The following is a 6,211-nucleotide window of genomic DNA, read 5'->3' on the forward strand; positions in this document are numbered from 1 at the left end:
GGTTGGCTATCGACTGGCTTTTCTTCCCCATAGAGAATAGGGGTAGAAGGGAGATGCTGCCTATTTCGGATCAGGAAAAGACTGAAGGCTTTGATTTATTCATTTTAAAACTTTACTTCCAAAGCTTAAATAAACTGCTGAAATTTTCTCATTTGCCTTCACGAGGAGTTCTTGGTAGTAAAACAAAGGAACTTGCCTTAAATAGAGCCAAGAGGCTTGCATGTCCCAGTCCATGTCTTTAGAGAGTGAGGCTCAAGCTCAAAGTTCAGGGTGCGCATACATCACCCTGATTACTGAACACTGGATCAGTCTCTAAATAAAGTCATAGGTGGAGTTCTGTTGTGGCACAGCAAGTTAAGGATCCGGTGTTGTCACTGCATCGGCTCAGGTCACCACTGTGATGCAGGTTCAGTCCCTGGTCTGGGAACTTCCCCATGCTGCTGGTGCGGCAAAGAAAGAAAGGAAAAGGAATGAAAAGAAAAGAAAAGAAAAAGAAAGAGGGAAGGAAGGAAAGAAAGAGAGAGAGAGAGAGAAAGAAAGTCATATTTTTAAAAGGCCAGTCTAACAGTCAAAAGGAATTATAAACTATGCCTGGCTCTCTTGAAGACCAATAAAAATCCATTTTATAACCCAGAATAACTTTTTAAAATCCCTTTTCATCTTTCTCTTCACTCTTTCTCACCCATCTTTTTGCTCCTGACCTTCACTCTCATGAAATCCCTCGGACTCTAACACCCACTCTTTGCAGCTTTTATTTTTACTTCTTTCTCTTTCTTTTGGATCTCCAGGATTGTCTCTCCATTCACATTCTTCATGTTCTGAATTTTACCACAAAACCCTAATAAGTGGCATAGCAGACCAAAACTCCACTAATTAATGGGCAATATAAAAAAAAAAGATGTTAGGAGTTTCCTAGTGGCTCAGCCGGTTAAGGATCCAGCAATGTCACTGCTGTGGAGTGGGTTCTATCCCTGGCCTTTAGCATACTGTGGGAGTGGCCAAAAAAAGTTTTCATGGAGGCGGAGTGGAGAATATAGAGCCCGGGAGCGTAGACCTACTAGTGAAGCTTGTCTCCTTGAAATGTGTGTGGGGTTAGCACCTGTCCTTCAGACCACAATCCTGTAGATGCCGCTGTAATAATATTCCTGTAACCCTCCCACAGCACCAGGAGGGCCTCCAGACCTCACGTCTCTGCTAAAAAGGAGCTTCCTTCCTGGGTCTCTCTCCCTTTCTCAGGAGTGAGTCAGGACCTCTTCCAGGTCCATTATCTGCTCATTCTGGTGATGCATCCTGTGTGTCTATGCTCTGAACTGATGTCAACAGGAAAGAGGGTGAACTGGCTGAATCAGCAGAGGTCTAGCATTTGTAAATGTTAGGAGGAAAGCGCGGAGCTTTGTTTCATGTCTTCTTTCTCACTCTTCTTTATAGCCTGGTCTTCTGCTCCTTCCCAAAGACCCCCTTTCATCTCTCTATAGAATTCCACTCCTTCATGCATCATCATTGTAAAGTAAATTATCTTTGACATGATTTTCCCCCTGTAATCATGATCACCATATGAGTCATCATCTGAGCAAGGAATGGCCTGAAGAAAAATAAATGAATGAAAAATAAGACATAGTTTCATAATAAACAGAGGAGAAAAGATTCTCTGTCTTTAGTCCTCTGCCTGGGAACTATATAAAGGGAGATATCTCCCCCGAAAGGCCTGGACTACTTTATATCTGGTCTGGCATACTTTGTTTTTCTATATATCTGACTTTATTGAGTCCTTATGATGCACCAGATACTGTTCGAAGTGCTTTACACATATTAATATTTTAAATCATCATCACACCCTCATACAATAGTTATTGATATTATTCCCATTTTACTGATGAGTAAATCCAGGCTCAGATGGATTAAGAAATTTGTCCAAAGTCACTTGGTTTATGAGTGGCGAAATTAGAATTTAAACCCAAACCACTGCTAGAGCCTGAACTATTAACCGTAGAATTAAACCCAAAGTGGTTAACCATAGAATTTAACCCAAACTGCTGCTAGATCCTGAACTATTAATCATAATGGTTAATAGTTCAGGCTCTTGTTTCTCTACTTCTTAATCCAAGTAGCTGGTTGGATTCTTTATCAAAATATAATAATAACCATATTCCGATAAAATAATTATATTTTTATAGCCCAGAGAAGTAAATGTTTGGAAAGGTGGGAGGCATGGTAGCTAAGATGTGATAGGGATGGAATTTGAGGTCAGTTCTTAAGCCAAAGCTCATAGCTTTTTAGCACTGGAGCAGTTGAAGAATTTCATTGGCAGAACAAGGAAAATCCTTATGCCAGTCTTTAGGGAGAGTTCCTTCATTCTTTTTCTCAGCAAATGTATTTAAATTCCCTTAGGCGAGTTAGTCAACTGTATCTCATTTCCTCATATTGCTTTTATTTGCCACTATTCTACACCAGTGGTGGCAAATTATCTCATTATTCCTCTTAATGCCCCAATGAGGAACTGTAGGTCAAACAGTCCTCATTATTCAGAAGAGGTGACTTAAGGTCAAAGAACTTTGGTAACTTTCCATGACTACATAGCTAGTATGTAGTAGAACTTGAATGACTGTTGAAAATAGCTTGGAGGAAAAAGATTTATGATATCCTTATTTATATCTATAGAGACTTCCTTAAAGAGCTTTGCACTGTTATAATATAGTCTTGAGTGATTAAATCTATAATTCTTTATTCATTCACAGAATCACATTCCTTTCCCTTCCAGCGTCTGAGAGCTATTTAATTGAATGGGATTAGAGGAGCACAGTAAGTGGAAAGTTTTCCTTTCATGAGCTCTGGGGACCATCCACCTAAAATGTATCTTCCAGACAAAATGATGTCATCTAGATTAGACATGTCTTTAGAGACTGATAACACACTTACTGTGAGTGAGTCACCTTCCTGTGGGATGATTAGACAGCATCATCTCTAATAAAGACTGATAAGCCGGAAAGAATTCTCATATATTCAATGAGGTTCAAGAAATTCAGTGTCTAAGGCAGGGTCAGTAGTAATTTGGATCTGTTTCTCCTCTAATGAACCTTGAAATTTCTTTTCACCCATGCTTTCAAATATATTAGGAAACAGACAGGAAGTAGGAAATTGTAAATAATAATATTAGGAAATAAATCTTCCTAAATGACTAAATAATGAGTCCTCTGGAGCTTAAATCAGAGTACTTTGATTCCTATTTAAGGAATTGTCATCGTATACCACACCCATGTCACTGAATGTATACGTAATTCTTCTGCTTGGTGGTGACAGTGCATTCGAAGTGGGATGAATTATCAATAGATTCGTTCTAGGAACTGAGCTCCTGGCTTCAGCTGTGTGGCTTTGTGGATGCAGATTTCCCTCTCTGTTCCAAGGACGGAATACCTAAGAGTGTGTGTGTGTGTATGTTCTGAAGTACCAGATCTTCATGAATTCTGAAAGAAAAACAAGATGTATTTCGAATGCCAGGAGAGTTAGTCTGCTGTCCCTGGTGCTGAATTTACAAGATTTAGGATTTCAAGTGCAGATACTTTCAGCTGGAGAGGGAAAGGTGAAAGAAATGAAACTAAATGTTTAGGCTTCATAAAGACCTGTAGACCTGGCAGATATTATTTATCAACCTGCCTATGAATGAAATGAACATGGACAAGCTTAAAAGAAACAGTACATCTATATACATATTTATTACATATATTAAAATTTTTGTAAGGGAAAGACCTTGTGTTGCTCTTCTTTAGTCATGTATTGCAAAAGCTGGAATGTTCCTTGATCTAGAGTAGACTCACAATGAATGTTTTTTGAGTGACTGGTGAATAAATTCAATCATAGTGCTCAAAAGAAGTGAATATAGATTTAATGCTATGGAATCAGACTGTCAGCGTTCACATCACTTGTCACCAGCTGTGTGACCTGGAAAAGTCATTTCATCTCTACCCAATAGGACTACCTCAATGGGTTATTATAAGGATCAAAGGACTTAACCTATAAGAGTTCCCTGGTGGCCTAGTGGTTAAGGATTTTGCATTGTCACTGCTGTGGCTTGGGTTCGATCTCTAGCCCAGGAACTTCTGCAAGCCGTGGGCACATCCCCCCAAAAGAGGAATTGACATACCAAAAAAATGATAAACACTGAATCTATAACATTGAAAGTATAGTGTATTACTGTTGTTATTACTTCTTTCTGTTTTGTTAAGAATATTTATGAATAATATATTCAAGACACATAATAATGATTACAATGTATTGAGAGCTCACTTTGTCTGAGACATATTGATTTACTATTTTCTTACAACAGCACCATGATCTAGGTGCTATTATTATTTCCATCATAAAGTGAGACATCTCATGAGCAGAGAGCTTAAGTAACTTTCCCAGGGCCACATAGCATTTTAGAACTAAGCCTTGAGACTAGCTTTGGATCTACATTACTAGATTAAAAATCTGGACCCTTAAACACAGCTTGCAGCTTCTCAGAACTTTTGATTTTCCAATACTGGGGGTGTAGGAGGCGGGCTGGATATGGAAGGAGTGTTTCTATAGAGAGAAGGTGGTGCTCAAAGGGAGTTTCTAGGCCCAAAGAGAATTTTATGTTAAAAATCTTCTTTCAGTATTGGGCTGTAGCAGCCTCACATAGAACAAGATAAATTTCCAAATTTTTCATCTATTTCTTTGAGGAACTAGGAAGCAAAGGGATTTTTTTCCATTCCCTTTCCAGTTAGCACAGTTAGCATGTTGATCCCAAACACGTGCTCTGTGTATTTTATCCTTTAATCTTAACACAAAGATTAGGATATGTGATGCCTTTTGGTTTCCTGTCTTAATCTGTGATCCAGTTATTAAAATAATTTGGATAATCCATTTTGTTTATTGGGTCAATAATCTAAACTTGAATACTGAACATTCTTCACTTGAAATACCACTTGCAGTCTGAGCATAATACATTATAATTCATGTCCAATCAGAATGGATGTGCTTAAACACCACTGTTTTGTTTCCATTTCTTTTCAGAATTAGGCTTCTTTTTGGGTCTGAAAGGCATGTACCATTTTCAATTGCAGTAGGAGATGGGCATATAAAAGAAAAAATGAAAGCTGCATTATTATGTTTCCAGGAAATAACTGGTAATAGTGTAATCAGTTTTCTCAGGGTTATTTCTTTTTCACCATTTTTGACTGCTCAACCTCCATCCATCTGAATGGAAAAATGTTATGCAAGTGCTGATTGCTGTTGGGCATGAACTAAATTACCGAGGTGTGGCAACTTTACAGATCAATCGGTTTATACCTCTCAGTCTGCCATGTTGTCATCATTTGGCCAACGTCTTATGAGCTATTTTCTCATTTGTCAGTGTTAGGCATAGATATAGTGCATCTTCAGGGTGAAATGTACCAGGATGCTCAGGCAGGGGGAGCTAACATTTATTAAGTATTTACTATGTGTTGGGACCCTGGCTAAGCTCTTTGCTACATCATCTCATTTAATCCTTGCAAGGGTTCATTGAGATATGCATATTTTCATTCCCATTGTATAGATAAACAAACTGAGGCACAGAAGAACATAAATAAACATGCCATGGTCCTCCCTGTTGGTTACGAAAATCAGTGGCTGGGATTTGAAGCCAGGCAGACTGACTCCAGAGCACATGCTCTCTGTTGCCATGTTCTGCTGCTTTCCCATGGTTTTCAGGTCCTTAGGTATCAATTTGGTATCACTGCTTTAGCCTTTATTTGTGCCAGGGTCTGCAAGAGACACAAAGGATGCTAAGATCATTAAGACGTACTAAGGTATACATGGCTTAGAGTGAAATTCATCATAATAAAGGCAGAGAGGGTGACAGAGAGAAAGAGAAAGACAAAGGGGAGTGTGAGAGTAGAGGTCATAGCAGGCTCCACAATAAGAGGGCCCCGGATCTAAGTTTTTAAAATTCAGAGGGAACAGCATGTGCCAAGCCTTGGAAATGCGGAACTGTGTAACAAAACAGATGGGAGATGGCACAGCATGGTGATAGGAAGCACTGACCCTGGAACCAGACTGATGGGATTTGCTACTGGTGGCCAGTAGCAAGTTCCTTGGCTCTTTTGTGCTTGAGTTTCTTGTCCATGCAATAAGGATGATAATACTATTAACTCCCAGATAGTTCCATGAAGATGAAATGTGTGGGTTAAGGTGCACAGTCACTCAGAGC

The sequence above is a fragment of the Sus scrofa genome, unplaced genomic scaffold (genome assembly GCF_000003025.6).
Source record: "Sus scrofa isolate TJ Tabasco breed Duroc unplaced genomic scaffold, Sscrofa11.1 Contig1878, whole genome shotgun sequence".
Lineage (NCBI taxonomy): Eukaryota > Metazoa > Chordata > Mammalia > Artiodactyla > Suidae > Sus > Sus scrofa.